Source organism: Balaenoptera physalus, assembly GCF_965194825.1.
Source record: "Balaenoptera physalus genome assembly, chromosome: 13".
NCBI classification, from domain to species: Eukaryota; Metazoa; Chordata; class Mammalia; order Artiodactyla; family Balaenopteridae; genus Balaenoptera; species Balaenoptera physalus.
In genome coordinates, this window is record NC_138892.1 from 65,205,409 (window position 1) to 65,222,374 (window position 16,966).

Below are 16,966 nucleotides of genomic sequence, written 5' to 3' on the forward strand. Positions count from 1 at the left end.
AATGCAAGTCAAAACTACAATGAGGTACCACCTCACACCAGTCAGAATGGCCATCGCTAAAAAGGTTACAAATAACAAATGCTGGATAGGATGTGGAGAAAAGGGAACCCTCCTACACTGTTGGTGGGAATGTAAATTGGTACAGTCACTATGGAAAACAGTATGGAGGGTCCTTAAAAAACTGAAAATAGAGGTGCCATACAATACAGCAATCCCACTCCTGAGCATATATTTGGAGAAAACTCTAATTTGAAAAGACATACGCACTGCAATGTTCATAGCCGCACTATTTACAATAGCCAAGGCATGGAAGCAAGCTAACTGTCCATCGACAGACGAATGGATAAAGAAGATATGGTGTATATATACACAGTGGAATACTACTCAGCCATAAAAAAGAATGAAATAGTGCCATTTGCAGCAACATGGATGGACCTAGAGATTATCATACTAAGTGATGTAAGTCAGAAAGAGAAAGACAGGGGAATTCCCTGACCGTCCAGTGGTTAGGACTCTGCGCTTCCACGGCCAAGGGCCCAGGTTTGATCCCTGGTCAGGGAAATAAGATCCCACAAGCCACGTGGCATGGCCAAAAATAAAAAAAATAAAAAATAAAAACAGTCTTAAAAAACAGTGAAAAAAAATAATAAAGAGAAAGACAAAAACCATATGATGTCACTTATATGTGGAATCTAAAATATGATACAAATGAAGTTATTTATGAAACAGAAACAGACTCACAGACATAGAAAACAAACTGATGGTTACCAAAGAGGAAAGGAGGTGGGGTACTGATAAATTAGGAGTTTGGGGTTAGCAGATACAAACTATTACATATAAAATAGATAAACAACGAGGTCCTACTCTATATAGCACAGGGAACTATATTCAGTATCCCATAATAAACCATAATGAAAATGAATATGAAAAAGAATATATACATATAACTGAATTACTTGCTGTACACCAGAAACTAACACAACATTGTAAATCACCTATACTTCTATTAAAAACTTAAAAAGTTGCATAACAGAGAATAACATTTGTCTTGTCAGAGGTTTATAGGAAAATTCTGACCAGACCTATGTGGACAGTTGCAACAACAAAGGATTCTGGCACCAAGAAGTTTGCAGCAACCAACCACCCCCCCTCCCCTTTTAGTATAAAAGAAGCTTGAATTCTAACTCGGGGAAAGTGGTTCTTTGGGACACTCGTCCACCATCTTCTCAGTCTGCTGGCTTTCTGTATAAAGTCGCTATTCCTTGCGCCAAAGTGTCTCTTGATATATTGGCCTGTGGTATGGCAAGCAGTACAAGCTTAGACTCAGTAACACCACTTATTCCACTTTCTGTCTCTTAATTTGTCTATTCTAAGTACCTCAAATAATAGAATCAGACAATATTTGTCTTTTTGTGAATAGCTTATTTCACTTAGCATAACAACCTCATGGTTTGTCCATGTTATAATATAGTCAACATTTCTTTCCTTTTCAAAATTTCCTTCCTTTTTAAGGCTGAATAATATTCCATTATATGTATATACTACATTTTGTTTATCCATTCATCCATTGAAGGACATTAGGGTTGCTTCCACATTTTGGCTATTGTGAATAATGCTGTCATGAACATGGGTATAAAATATCTCTTCCAGACCCTGCTTTCAATTTTTTGAGTTTTATACCCAGAAGTGGATTTGCTGGATCATAATATATGGTAATTCTATGTTTAATTTTTTTTGAGGAATTGCCACACTATTTTCCATGTAGACTAAACCATTTTACATTCCTACCAACAGTGTATAAAAGTTCCATTTTCCATATATATCCTTGCTAACACTTGTTATTTTCTGTTTTGTTTTTCTTTCCTTTCCTTTCTTTCTTTCTTTCTTTTTTTTTTTTGGTTGTATTGCACGGCGTGCAGAATCTCAGTTCCCCGATCAGGGATTGAACCTGGGCCACAGCAGTGAAAGTCGGAATCCTAACCACTAGACCACCAGAGAACTCCTCTTGTTTTTCTTTTTTTTTTTTTTTACAGTAGCCATTCTAGTGGGTGTTAGGTGGTATCTCATTGTGGTTTTGATTTGCATTTCCCAAATGATTAGTGACGTTTAGTATCTCTTAATGTCCTTATTGGCCATTTGGATATCTTCTTTGGAGAAATGTCTATTCAAGTCCTTTGCTCACTTTTAAATTGGGTTGTTAGTATTAAAACACATTTATTGGGACTTCCCTGGTGGCTCAGTGGTTAAGAATCCGCCGGCCATTGCAAGGGATACGGGTTCAAGCCCTAGTCAGGGAAGATTCCCACATGCCATGGAGCAACTAAGCTTGTGTGCCACAACTACTGAGCCTGCACTCTAGAGCTCATGAGCCACAACTACTGAGCCCGCATGCCACAGCTACTGAAGCCCACACGCCTAGACCCTGTGCTACACAGCAAGAGAAGCCACTGCAATGAGAAGCCCGTGCACCACAGCAAAGAGTAGCCCCCGCTCACTGCAACTGGAGAAAGCCTTGGTGCGGCAGCAAAGACCCAACACAGTCAAAAATAAATAAATAAATAAATAAATTTATTTAAAAAAAAATAAAACACATTTATCTTGGGACTTCCCTGATGGTGCAGTGGTTAAGACTCTGAGCTCCCAATGCAGGGGGCTCAGGTTCGATCCCTGGTCAGGGAACTAGATCCAACATGCACGCCTCAACTAAGAGTTCACATGCCACAACTAAGGAGCCCCCCTGACGCAGTGCCACCAAATAGATAAATAAATATTTTTTAAAAACCACATTTGGACTTCCCTGGTGATGCAGTGGTTGAGAATCTGCCTGCCAATGCATGCGACACAGGTTCGAGCCCTGGTCTGGGAAGATCCCACATGCTGCGGAGCGGCTGGGCCCGTGAGCCACAATTACTGAGCCTGCGCGTCTGGAGCCTGTGCTCCGCAACAAGAGAGGCCGCGATAGTGAGAGGCCCGCGCACCGCGATGAAGAGTGGCCCCCGCTTGCCACAACTAGAGAAAGCCCTCGCACAGAAATGAAGACCCAACACAGCCATAAATAAATTAATTAATTAATTAATTTAAAAAAAAAAACCACATTTATCTTGCTATTTAATCTATGAGGTTATAATAATCTTGAGAAAATCAAAATGTAAAAAATTGACAGCAAAAAGAATATTTTGAGACCATTATATAAATTTTATAATTATCTTGTATGTAACAATTTCTTCATATTAAAAAGTATGGTGCTCATCCTATCCTTTTCTCTATCTTTAATTGGAATGTAAGTCTTGGCCTTGAGACAACATATGTTTTGTAATTTTTTTAATCAAATGTATGGAAAGGATATATCTCAATGTAAGAATTTCTATCTTATTTATATAATGTTAAGAATTTTTATCAGAATGGATATTGAATTTTATTAAATGTGTTTCCAGTAATGTTTGGAGGCTGACATGATTTTTCTCCTTCAGCACATTATAATGAATTATTCTAAAAGCTTTTCTAATGCTGAGTCATCACTGCATTTCCAATACAAAAAACTTGGTCATGGTGATTACTCATTCTTCTAATGTGCTACCAGATTCTATCTGATGATGTGAATTTTCACTCCCACCAGCAATGTTTTGGAGTCTTATATTATTTTTAATATAAGTTCACTAGAGTCCTGAGAATGGGCTGAAGGTGAAATATTTTCTCCCTAGGTTTTTACCAGTCTCACATGTTTCCAACTATCACCTTGTGCCACCAAACCTTGATTGGTGTTTCTAATTTTCCTCCTTCCAGGGAGGGATTTTGCAGCTTTTTAGCTAAAAGGAAGGTCTGTGTGTGAGTATCTCTCACACTCATACATTGTCCTCTACTATCTTTTTATTTAGGTTGGGAGTGTGGGAGGTTGTGGGCAGGGGGAAGGAGGAATGGGAAGGCTTCACTGTCTTTGAAATGAGAGTTTCCTTTTACTTTCTTCTATTGTCTCTGAGAGCTTTGGGTCTGGAGGCCTGACCACGAGGCCATCAGCTGCCCGAGTCTAAAGCCTGGAGATGGTGGATGATCTCCAAGCCACAGAATTTTTGTCTCTGGAGAACTGCCTTCTTCAAAGAGGAGGTAGGGGGATGTGAATTGGTTATTAGTTTCCGAGTTTTGCCAAATAAAGTACAATCTAAGAAGAAAAAATACCCCATATGAGTCATATTATGTATTTTTCAATATAGACTGTACATCACACTAGAGTACATTCCAGAAAAAAAAATGTGATTCCACCAGAAGCCTATATCTTGCAGTCCAGGTAAGTAGGCCTTTGATGACCTAGCTTAATTCAGAGATAGAACTTAGAGTATCTAAAGCAGGAGGTCATTCTCAATGACTACAGGTAGTGAGAGCAGATATCCTCGTCTTGTTTCCAATCTTAGAGAATGTTTACTATTTCACCATTAGGCATGAAGTTAGCTGTCAGTTTTTCATATATGCTCTTTATCAGGTTAAACTTTCTTTCTATTCCTAATTTGCTGAGAATTTTTTTTTATACGTGGATATTGGATTTTGTCAAAATTTTTTTCTGAAATGATCACATGGGTTTTTTTCCTTTATCCTACTAATATGGTGAACTGGGTTCATTGCCTTTTGAATATGAAACCAACCTTGCATTTCTGGGATACACTATACTTGGTTTATATTTTAAAGCTGAGATTCTTAACCTAGGACTCTGGAAAACATAGATACTTTAGGGACTTGCCTGATGGTCCTGTGGCTAAGACTCCGTGCTCCCAATGCAGGGGGCCTGGGTTCAATCCCTGGTCAAGGAACTAGATCCCACACGCCTCAACTAAGAGTTCGCATGCCGCAACTAAAGATTCTGCACGCGGCAGTGAAGACCCCGTGTGTCACAACTAAGACCCATCGCAGCCAAATAAATAAATAAATATTTTTAAAACAAACAAACAAACAAAACATAGGTACTTCATAAAGGATTCTCATGGGTTGGTGAACTCCCTGATGTTGTATGCAAAATTCTGTGTGAATACACTCATGGTAGACCGTTGCCAAAGATAGCCACTAACTATTTCTCTCATCCCTGTAGGTACATGCTATGTCTCCCATCAAGAGGTGGAGTCTAGGGGCTTCCCTGGTGGTGCAGTGGTTGAGAATCTGCCTGCTAGTGCAGGGGACACGGGTTCAAGCCCTGGTCTGGGAAGATCCCACATGCTGCGGAGCAACTAGGCCCGTGAGCCTCAACTACTGAGTCTGTGCGTCTGGAGCCTGTGCTCTGCAACAAGAGAGGCCGCGATAGTGAGAGGCCCGCGCACCGCAATGAAGAGTGGCCCCCACTTGCCGCAACTAGAGAAAGCCCTCACACAGAAACGAAGACCCAACACAGCCAAAAATAAATAAAAATTAAAAAAAAAAAGAGGTGGAGTCTATTCCTCTCTCCTTAAAACTCAGTTGGCCTTATGACTGCTTTGACTAATAGGATGTGACAGAAGAGAAGCTACACCAGATCTAGGTCAAGCCCTTAAGAAGTCTGGCAGCTTATTTTCATTCAGAGAGGTCATGTGGAAAAAAACCAGGACACCCCATCCAACAGCGAGCACAAAGACCCCAAACATGGAAATGTGACTGTCCTAGGCATTCCAGCGCCAGCTGAAATCCTAGCTGAATGCAATTACATGAGTTAGCCAGATGACACCTCATGGAACAGAACTGTCCATAACCCACATAATCATAAAAAATAATAATTGTTGTTTTAAGTCAATAAGTTTTGGGGTAGTTTGTTACACAGCAATAGATATCTGATACAGGGCTTACCCACACATCTGGAGAGAAAATATACAGTTTGTTTTTATTTGTTTGTTTTTTAAAATTTCTTTTTGGCTGTGTTGGGTCTTCATTGCTGCATGCAGGCTTTCTTTAGTTGCAGCAAGTGGGGCCTACTCTTCGTTGTGGTGCACGGGCTTCTCATCGCGGTGGCTTCTCTTGTTGCAGAGCACGGGCTGTAGGCTCACGGGCTTCAGTAGTTGTGGCATGTGGGCTCAGTAGTTGTGACTTGTGGGCTCTAGAGCACAGGCTCAGTAGTTGTGGTGCATGGGCTTAGTTGCTCTGCGGCATGTGGGATCTTCCCAGACCAGGGCTCGAACCCGTGTCCCCTGCATTGGCAGGCGGATTCTCAACCACTGCACCACCAGGGAAGCCCCTAATTATTCTTTTTTTTCAGTGTTTTTGATAGATATTAGCAGTAATGTGCTTAAGATTATAATCTTTTGCCCTATGTAAGTAGACTATAGCTACTGAATTTGGCAATTGAATGAAAGGTCATATGCTTTAGCAATCTAATGCAACTGACAACCTAAGGTGAAAAATGAGAAAACTTACTGGACCATCCCTCCTCTACTCTGAAGCAAGTTTAGGTAGTGCTTGAAGGTTCTTCAAAACCCTTCACAAAAAAAATATACATATGAACATGTGAAAGTATACACACAAAAATTATATGCAGAGGAATGAACAAAAACAAACCCAAAGTTCTACACCATAAAATGTCATAAAAATATAGTTGCATACATAAACCAGCTGAATGTATTCAACTGTAATCATAAATAGTGCACCCATGGTGGGAAGTGAGTGTGATTTGAACCTGAGCTACAATCTACCTGGGTAGAGTCTGGATAAAAAATGACTGAGACATAGGGTATGGCTTCCATCTGATAAATGGGGTGGGGTAGAGAAGAGGGTTGGAAGGATAATGATAATACTGTAGACAACTAGTTCCTATCGAGTAACAGGCATAAGGAATCAGAAGGGTCCAAGATAGTACGGCAAAGAGAAGCTAACCCTGGAAAAAGGAGCTTGAAGAGATCAGGTGAGGTACCCAGATAGTTCAAAGAGAATATATCAGGGACCCAGGCAAGGCCTGCTAGGCAGATTGGCTCCCATGTTAGGCATTATTTAGGGAAACAACAGCTAAATGTTCCTTTAAGTGTCCAGGATGTTGAAGGCCAAGATATCCAAGGTCTGACCTACAGAGGAAGGACAAACCCAGGATTCTGGGTGGCATTCATAGAAATCCTTGCTGCAGCATATCACAGAAGGAATGACCCAGCCCAGTGACAATGTACAAGAAAGCATACCAAATGAGTTACATACTGGAACTCATGGGGAAACCCTTGATGAAGGAAACACAAGAAAACATGGTGAGAATCAAGGAAGCTGATCAGTTGTAATGCCGTAATGGAAAGATTAGAGCAGCAAGCAGTTGAAGAGATGAAGTGAGGGTCAGGAATATGGGTGCAGCCAAGATGGCTTCTACTAGAAAAGATCTCTCATGAGGTTTCAGTCATGCTGTTGGCCAAGGCTGCAGTCTAATCTGAAGACTCAACTGAGGGAGAATTCTATTCCAAGCTCACTCCCATGGTTGTTGGCAGAATTTAGTATCTGGGCAGCTGTTCAATCGAGGGCCTGAGTTCCTTGCTGCCTGTTAGCTGGAGACCTCCTGCATGCAGTTCCTTGACACATGGGCCTCTTCAAAGGGCAGCACAACCTGGCAATCGGCTTCCCTCAGAGCAAGTGAGCAAGAGAGAAAAAGAGAGCCCTCAAAACAGAACCCACAGTCTTTTTCCAACCTAACCTCAGAAACAACATCTTATTACTTTTGCTGTAGTCTGTTAGAAGTGACTCACTAGGCCCAGCCTACTGTCAAGGGGAGAACACAGGACATGAATACTAGAAGAAGGGGTACAATGGAGGCCCCATCTTAGAGGCTGTGTATCATATTACTCGGATCTAAAAACTCTATCCCTATATTTAATTGTCACAAATATCAAATTTCTGGCAGTGATGATCTGACTGGCCCAGTTTGGGTTAGAATTTCTCCTGTGGGTCTGTTAGCCTTGGCTAGATGGGGCAAGATCATGTAATACATTTTATTATTTTTAGACACTTCTAGAGAATAGGAAATTGTTGTAGGCTTGTTAGTCACATGAAAATTTGTTACAAAGATTATCAAGCTATTATTACAACTATATAAAAACTAAAAAGATTACTTGAGATTTAGTATTGGGAAATCAAGCTAAGGAATGTTTTCACTCAGTCTCATTGATGATTGCCTTATTCTCTAGAGCTAAAGGGAGAGAGTGAGCCATCATTTTATCACCTGCAGAGACAATTTAATGGGACAATTTAGACACATCTTGTCTAAGTCAAATTAGAAGACTCTCAGAATTATGAAGGAAGTAGTGGGGGAGAGAATAAAGAAAACAGATATAGCAGAAATAAGACCAACAAAAGGAGAGATTTTTAAAGAAAAATTCACTTGATGCCCTTGAAAGTCAAGGCGTCTCAAAGGTAAATAGAAAATCATCTTTGCTGACACTGACACAATATTTACATAAAGGCAAATAACTTAAGGTAGGCTCTGAGTATCACTGCTTTGCTTCGATTGTCTTATTTTTAAAGTTATTCTGTAGGGAGTTCTGCTCTCAGTAATGGTGGAGTTTCTTGCAGACCAAGCCTACAGCAAAAAAACAACTGGAAAATATGAACAAAATTTAAAATTAAAAAATCTATTTGTAGATATCAGAGAGGTACCAAGGCAGCAAGGACTTGAGGGGCTAAAATCTCAGACAGAAAAGAAGTTCTAAGAGATAAGCCTGACATCCAGTGCCTCTTTTCCCCTTAAGGCATTACTGATTCAAAAGTAGTAATGACAGTTTGAGAAGCTGAGCAAAAAGCAGTAGCTAAATGGCTGAAAAACTAAACTGGTTTTCCTGTAGTCTTACAGAGCTTGTGGGGGGAAAAAAACTGGAGGTTCAGGACCTAACAAGATAGAGGAACCCTGGCAAGCGCGCTTTACTTTTAGTTGAAACCCTCAAAGGCCTACACCTAAGGAGAGACCAGCTCCTATAAATACTAAAGCTCAACTTCTCATTACAAAATCCCTGGCTTGATTAAGATAGTCTAAGCTTACCCTAACTGACTGTCAGAAGCAAAAACAAACCCTTGCAAGAAGAAGACTACACCATTCAGGGCTTCAAATTATCTCTTTAATTTTTCATAAACCATTTTCAGTATTAAACAACAAATTACTAGTATTCCAGACAAGATCAAACGACAAAAACTGAAGAGATATCAGAGAAGAGAAACAGATCCACAGAAGAGCCAGATACTGGAATTATCAGACTTGAACTTTAAAATAACCATAATGAATAGGTTTGAGAAATTAAATGACAAGATGGAGAAATTCCGTAGAGGAAACTGTATGAAATATGAAATGGAAATTCTAGAACTGAAAAATAATCACATTTAAGACCTCAACAGGGCTTAACAGCACACTGCACACAAATAAAAAGATAATTAGTGAACTAGAAGACAGGTCAGAAAAATCATCTAGACTGAAGCTCACAGAGATAAAAAAGAAAAAGAACGGGAATTCCCTGGTGGCCCAGTGGTTAGGACTCCTTGCTTCCACTGCAGGGCGCCTGGGTTCAATCCCTGGTTGGGGAACTAAGATCCTGCAAGCTGTGCAAAGGAACAACAGTAAGGCTAACAGTTGGCTTCTCAACAAAGTGATGAAAGCAAAAGATAATGGAACGACACATTCAAAGTGTTGCAAGATAATAACTGCCAAGCTAGAATTCTATACTCAATAAAAAAATGTCCTTCAAAAATAAAGACAAAAAAAAAAAGAAGAAGAAGAAAAATTAAATACATTTTCAGACAAACAAAAACTGAGAGAACTTGCCACTGGCAGACCTGAATTAAAGGAATACTAAAGGGAATTCTTCGAATAAAAGGAAACTAATCCTAAATGGAAGCACAGATATGCAAGAAGAAATTTAGCAATAAAAAGGGTAAATAAGAAGGTAAATCCTAAAGATTACTGAGCTGACATTTAAGGATATATGAGAACAGGTAAAAATAAAGAACTTATGGAATGAAAAGCTATGATCTTCCAGGAAAACAATTTGCAGATGAATTAAAGGAGAGAATGTTTACTGTCCAGATCTGAATTGTGGCTGGAAAATTAAGCAGAAGGACTATCTCAAAGCAAAGAGCTTAAATACAAACAGAAATCATGATGGAAAATACAAGACTTAGAGGATAGATCCAGGAGACCTAATACGCAAATAATGGCAGTTCCAGAAGAGAAAAGAGAACAACAGATGGCAATACTTTAAAAAATACTATAGATTGCTGGATACAAAAATATACAAAGGCGCAAAAGAGCGCGCGTCCGTCGGGTGCTCGCGTGGGGCTGGTACGGCGCCGCTCAGGGCTGCGGGAACCTGGTAGCGCGGCTGCAGCCTTGGCGAGGCCGGGAGGAACCGAGCGGAGGGACAAGCCGAGGACTGAGCTAACTGGACAATGGCAGTTAAGTAGGTTTTGGAAAATGTCTGAAGTTTAGTGAACTGCATCTACGTTCTGCCTTTTCCCCATCCTTTACAAAAGAATAAATGGGATGTTTGAGAAGAGAGCTGTATTAAGAGTGTTACAAATGGCTTCAGAATCTATGAATGCAAAACAAGCTAGGAATCGCTTCACAAAGGGGAAAAGGCAACAGCACCAGCAAATAAAGAACAGATCTTCACCTGGTGATGGTGATGGAGAAGACTCCTTTATCTTTGAAACAAATGAAGCTTGGAAAGATTTTCATGGTTCTCTTCTTCAGTTTTATGAAAATGGAGAACTCTGTGATATCACATTGAAGGTTGAACTTGTGGCTAGAGCTTGTTGTGAATACATGAAGTTACATTTTCAACCCTCCAGTTGTCTGGCAGTAAGAGTCTTTGCAGAAAGTCACAGTCGTACGGACTTAATGGACATGGTGGATCAGTATGCCTGTGAGCATTTTCCTGAAGTGGTGGAGTGTGAAGACTTTGCTCATTTGCCGCTGTTGCCAGTTGATTTTCTTATGGGTGCTGTGGCAAAAGAACAGATTGTCAAAGAAAACCTAAAATGTAGAGATTTATTGGATGAAGCAAGAAATTACCACCTTCACTTGAGTAGCAGGGCAGTACCTGACTCTGAATACTCCTTTCGGACTACCCCAAGGAAACATACTGCTGGTGTGCTATTTTATGTAGGTGGTCAAGGTGGATCAGGCGACCCCTTTCGCAGTATCGAATGCTATTCTATCAACAAAAACAGTTGGTTCTTTGGACCAGAAACGAACAGTTGAAGGCGACATGTGGGTGTAATCTCAGTGGAAGGTGAAGTGTATGCAGTGGGTGGACATGATGGAAATGAACATTTAGGTAGTATGGAGATGTTTGATTGTCTCACTATTAAATGGATGATGAAGGCATCAGTGAACACAAAGAGGTGAGGAATTGCCTTGGCCTCCTTGGGAGGCCCGATTTATGCAATTGGAAGGTTAAATGACAACACTTGCTTCAACGATGTTGAGAGATATGACATAGAATCTGATCAGTGGAGTACAGTGGCACCAGTGAATACTCCCCGTGGAGGAGTTGACTCTGTGACTCTTGTGAACCATGTTTATGCAGTAGGTGGCAAGGATGGAGTAGCTTCTCTATCTAGTGTGGAGAGGTGTGATCCACATCTCGATAAATGGATAGCAGTTAAAGAGATGGGTCAGCGAAGAGCAGGCAATGGAGTTAGTGAGCTCCATGGTTGCTTACATGTTGTTGGTGGTTTTGATGATAATTCTCCTCTGAGTTCAGTTGAGCGGTATGATCCTCGAAGCAACAAGTGGGATTATGTAGCAGCCCTTACCACTCCCGGAGGTGGAGTGGGGATCACAACAGTGATGGGCAAAATCTTTGCAGTTGGTCGTCATAATGGCAATGCATACTTAAATACAGTAGATGCATTTGATCCAGTGCTGAACAGGTGGGAGCTTGTTGGATCTGTGTCTCACTGCAGAGCTGGAGCAGGTGTAGCTGTGTGTGCCTAACTAGGCAAATTCAAGATGTAGGTCGTGGATCCAATAATGTGGTTGACTGTATGTGACTTGAGTTCTAGCCACCAACAATTTAATCATATCTGATAGGCAAGAAAGACTACCAGGATTTTGTAATGGCCACCTTTGAACAGTTTTAACTACTACTAGAGTCTCATTTAAATGTAAGCTGTTGTATTGTGACTAAGTGCAACTTTTGAAATGGTAGCTGAAACTACTCGTAATAAAGTTGATACTTCCCACTTGAACAAATAATGAAGTAGGGAAGGAAGACACTCTAACCTGAAACCATACGTCCTCCAAAGAAAATGTGTTTAAAGGAGTGCCAAAACCTTGAAATTCCTTTTTTCTAAAAACTATGGATGAATCAAAATGTAAAATGAAGTCATTTGCTGAGCTTTACCTTTTGCCTAAAGGTGTTAACCTTAGGCAGTGGACTTTTCCTAGAGGGGAGATTGTGAACCTATTCATCAACACAAGGATATCAGGACACATAACAGACCTGCAACATTTGAAGATCTTTTCTACTTGGTGCTGATGAATTTATGCCTTGTTTTTTTCTAGGTGTTGATTTTTCAGTCCCTTGAATATTTACAGAAATAGGAAAAATGTTTCATCTTTCTGAGTGCCCTTTGGCTGTGTTTTCAGAAGCTTATAGGAATGCTGTAGGAAGCCCTTAATTTCAGTTTGAATTGTTAGGACACCAAAAGATCTAACTGAACTAATTCCACCTGAATGAATCTGCACTTTTATTTTTTCATCTCATGCCAAAAGGATTTGTTTCATAATCAAAAATTGAACCAGAGGGGATATTAGAGGAGAAGGCTTTAAAGTCGACATTATTCTAGTGCCCACTCGAGAGCCTTGAGAGGGAATGGTGTCTGTTACATGACTCCCCAATGAGGGGACTCCAAAAATATGTTTAACACTCTTCTTTGATTTAATCATTTCATTTTGAACCCAAGATTTATTATCTTTCTATTTTGCTATTTGCCACCATCATAGTTTTTCTAAACTGTACAGAGTCTGGATTTATTTATTATCAGAAAATGAATGCATTTTTACAAAAACCCTTTATAGACTGTAGCTGAACTGTTGATTACCTCAAGTCCATCATTACCAATAAAAGATATTGTAAAAACAAACAAAAAAAATAGAAAAATCAACTACATTTTTATATACCAAAAATGATTAGAAATTTTAACTTTACAAAGGATATTGTTCATAACAGTATCAAAAAACATATAAAGTGCCTAGGGATAAAATTATCCAAAATATGCAAGACATATTTTAATAAAACTTTATTGAAAAACACTAAAACACACTTAAATACATGGAATTATATACTTATTCTGTGAGTTGGACGAGTCACCTAATAAAATGTGAGTTCTCAAATCAATCTATAGATTCAATGCAATTCCAATCAAAATCACAAAAGGTTCCATGTGTGCACTTGCACATGTCATCTAAGCATGCACTTGACAAAGAGCATATATCATAGATGGCACCATACCAGATTTTTTTTAATACAGAATGAATAAAAGTTCCTGTGGACCGTTTTATACAACACAGGGAATAGTGGCATCATGAGACAAAGTGCTTTCAGGGGGTCTGCTCTTCTAGAGCAGAATTCCTCATCCTTCTAAGGCTTGGGTAAATATCAATTACATAGGCACTATGTTTATTTAGACACTATGCTATAAATTGCCTTTCTGTGTAAGAAAGTTGAAGGATAAGAATATTTACTACTCAGAAAGCTAAATACAGATCCTTTTTATCTGGCTATTCAGGCTAAGGTGAAGGACTTAGGTAAGATTAAATTTGACTATGTTCTGTTCTCTGTGTTCAGACTTTCTCTGCTATAACAATTTTCTTGACAAATCATGTAAAGAGAAAAGGATTTTGTGTGTGTGTGTATGTCAAACTGTTATGCTAAAGAGTCTATCTTTACCATTCTGGAATGTAGCCCCTTCACTCCAAGACTTGGGCTAACAGCAAAATTTTACAATATGATTTAGAGAACTAAAGAGAGTCACAAATATGTCTATAACAGATTTTTGTTAGTTTATAAATTGTACCAGCGTTAATCAAATAAGCTATTAAGATGATCTTACTAGCTTTATATTAATTTAGCCAATAACCATATATGCTGTATAGATTCCCTAGTTAGAAAAATCACAGATCTTGGATCTAGTTTTCTCTTGGCAAGCTTGCAAATTATAAATAAAGAAAAGAAATGCCTCTAACAGATTCATAACCAAATACAATTCCAAGTCTTCTTTCTCCACAATATATAGTACGTATAAATCCATTTATATAAAATTATGTACATATATGTACATACATAGAGAGATATCTAAAAGGATCTTTATCAAATATTACAGTATTTTTACTAATGACAAGATTTCACGTAAATTTTACTTTCATCATAACTTTCTAAGTTGTCTGAATTTTCTAGAATGAGTATACAGAGCAAAGGAAAGAGGAAATGTTTAAAAAGAAAGGAATTTTTCTGATTTGAACTTAAAAAACTGTTTATACTGGATATATAGGCTGGGTGTCAAAAAAAAGTCCAGGGTATTCTCAGTGATGCACTCTCTTAGTTTTACAAGTCTATTTATAGCTGATGGCTAGCATGTTCTAGATGCCACTCCCAGTTAAGAACCTCTCCAAATCATTATCATAAATCACTTTGTGGCAATGAATTAGGAAGTAATTTACTTAAAAGAACACATTAGAGGTGGTAATCATGGGACTTCCCCAGTGATCCAGTGGTTAAGAATCCGCCTTCCAATGCAGGGGATGCTGGTTCAATCCCTGGTCAGGGAATTGCCACGGGGCAGCTAAGCCCGCGTGCCACAGCTACAGAGCCCATGTGCTCTGGAGCCCACATGCCACAACTAGAGAGAAGCCCACACGCCACAACTAAGACCCAACGCAGCCAAAAAAACAAATAAATAAATGAAATAAATAAATATTTTAAAAATATATTTGAAAAAAAATGTTAAGCAAATGTCTCACCTGCAACCTTGAGCCTGAGCAATTCTCATTCTTTCAGTTTTTTTGGTAAAGAGCAAAAAATCTTAATTTTATCAAAAGAGCATAGGGTTTAAGCAATGTAGTCATAAATAATAGCACCAACTTTAGGAATACTCTGATGTAAATGAAGTTTTCTTCTGAAGAGTCTCACATCCTTATTCAGTACCTCACTTTCTGGTACTGGCCACTCTCAACCCTTACCCATACTCTAATACCCCATTCTGTTTCTCTTACCCAAAGCTTTAATTTCTATCAACAGCCTACTAGTATCTATAGTAACTGATTAAAATATCATCTTTTACTAAAGTACTGGCATTTAAACACGGAATTTTTAGGAACTAAAGATTTGACTTTTAAAAAAAACCACCAGGAGAGGAATTTTAAGCACTGTCTTAGGCAAAGCAGATGACATTTTGGGTAGCTATTTCAAGTATCCTGAGACATTAAAATCAGAGTACACAGTGATAGACTAGCATCCATTCTCCCTACCCCAAGGTTAATGCCTGCCCCTCACACTTTATCCCTTGTAGGTTTTTTTCCCTAATATAACAATTTTATTTAAATATAATTCACGTCATACAATTTAAAGTGTACAATTCAATGATTTTCAGTATATTCAGTGCTGTGTGACCATCACCACAATCAATATTAGAGCATTTTCATCATCCCACCTCCCACGCAAAGAAACTCTGTAACCTAGGCAACCCCCACCCCTAAAGAACCACTAATCCACTTCCTGTCTCTTTACAGCTTCCTATTCTGGACATTTCACATAATGGAGTCCTGAAAGCCCACAGGCACACCTTCCCATCAGGGGCTCCCCATGCCCTTCGGGCCAGCTTTTGATTTTCACCTCCCCCCAGTCTTCCATTTTCCTGCTGCGCAGTTCTGTAAACATTAGTAAACTCATAAAGAAGACCCAAGCTCCAAACACAGCCCCCAGTGCTGTGCCTGACCTGGCAGGAAAGTTTCCCCAACAGCCAACGGTTCTTTATGGACATGAACCCTCCTCCTCTCTCCACCACTCTGGGCGTCTGGGGCTGCAGAGAACAACCCACAGGTCCTCTCTCCTGCCATGTTCCTCTCCAAGGCAACAATCTTTGCTACCACCCCACCAGTGCAGCACAGGTGGGCGTCTTCCTTGCCCCATTCTCCCTTCCCTCACCTCCCTTTCCCCACCACGCGCACAGAATAAAGTCCTGGGGGAAAATAATAAATAAAGAAATAAGTAAATAAGTGAATAAATGGAGTACACAATATGTAGGTGTAACTGGCTTCTTTATTCCTTTTTAAAAAAAAAAAGTCAAGTAGACTTTTTTTTTTTTTTAATTAATTAATTTATTTATTTTGGCTGTGCCAGGCCTTAATTGTGGCACGTGGGATCTTCCTTGCTGCACTCCTCAGGATCTTTAGTTGTGGTACGCAGGCTCTAAGTTGCGGCATGCATGTGGCTCTAGTTCCCTGACCAGGGATCAAACTTGAGCCCCCCTGCATTGGGAGCATGCAGTCTTACCCACTGGACCACCAGGGAAGTCCCAAGGAGACATATTTTTGAAATATTTCTTTTAAAGTACTCCAGACTGTTATAGGGTTAGGAAACACCAGTAGGGCAAGAAATTTTAAAATATAGCAATTTCTCTGCCTTGTTAATCAATATATACTTCACATACCATAAAATTCACTAATTAGTGTACAATTTTAGTGTACAATTTGTTTTTAGTATATTCACCAGGTTGTGCAAACATTACCATCTAATTCCAGAACAATTTCATATTCTACAAAAAAAAAACCCTAAACTCTGTACCTATTAGCAGTCACTCCCCATTCAAACCTCCCCCTAGCCTATGGCAAACACTAATCTATTTCCTGTACCTAGGGATTTGCTTATTCTGGACATTTCCTGTAAACAGAATCATATAATATGTGGCTTCTTTTACTTAGCATGATGTTTTCAAGGCTCATCTATGTTGTAGTGTGTACTTCATTTCTTTTTATTGTCAAATAATATTCCATTGTATAGAG

The 16,966-nt window shown here is 39.3% G+C and overlaps 1 pseudogene across 1 annotated transcript; it reads left to right on the plus strand.

Annotated features, from left to right (window-relative positions):
• The first annotated feature begins 3,085 nt into the window (after window positions 1-3,085).
• On the plus strand, window positions 3,086-15,219 carry LOC309641406 (kelch-like protein 8 pseudogene; annotated as a pseudogene). The gene has a single exon. The product of its transcript is annotated as a kelch-like protein 8 pseudogene (transcript).
• The last annotated feature ends 1,747 nt before the right edge of the window (window positions 15,220-16,966 follow it).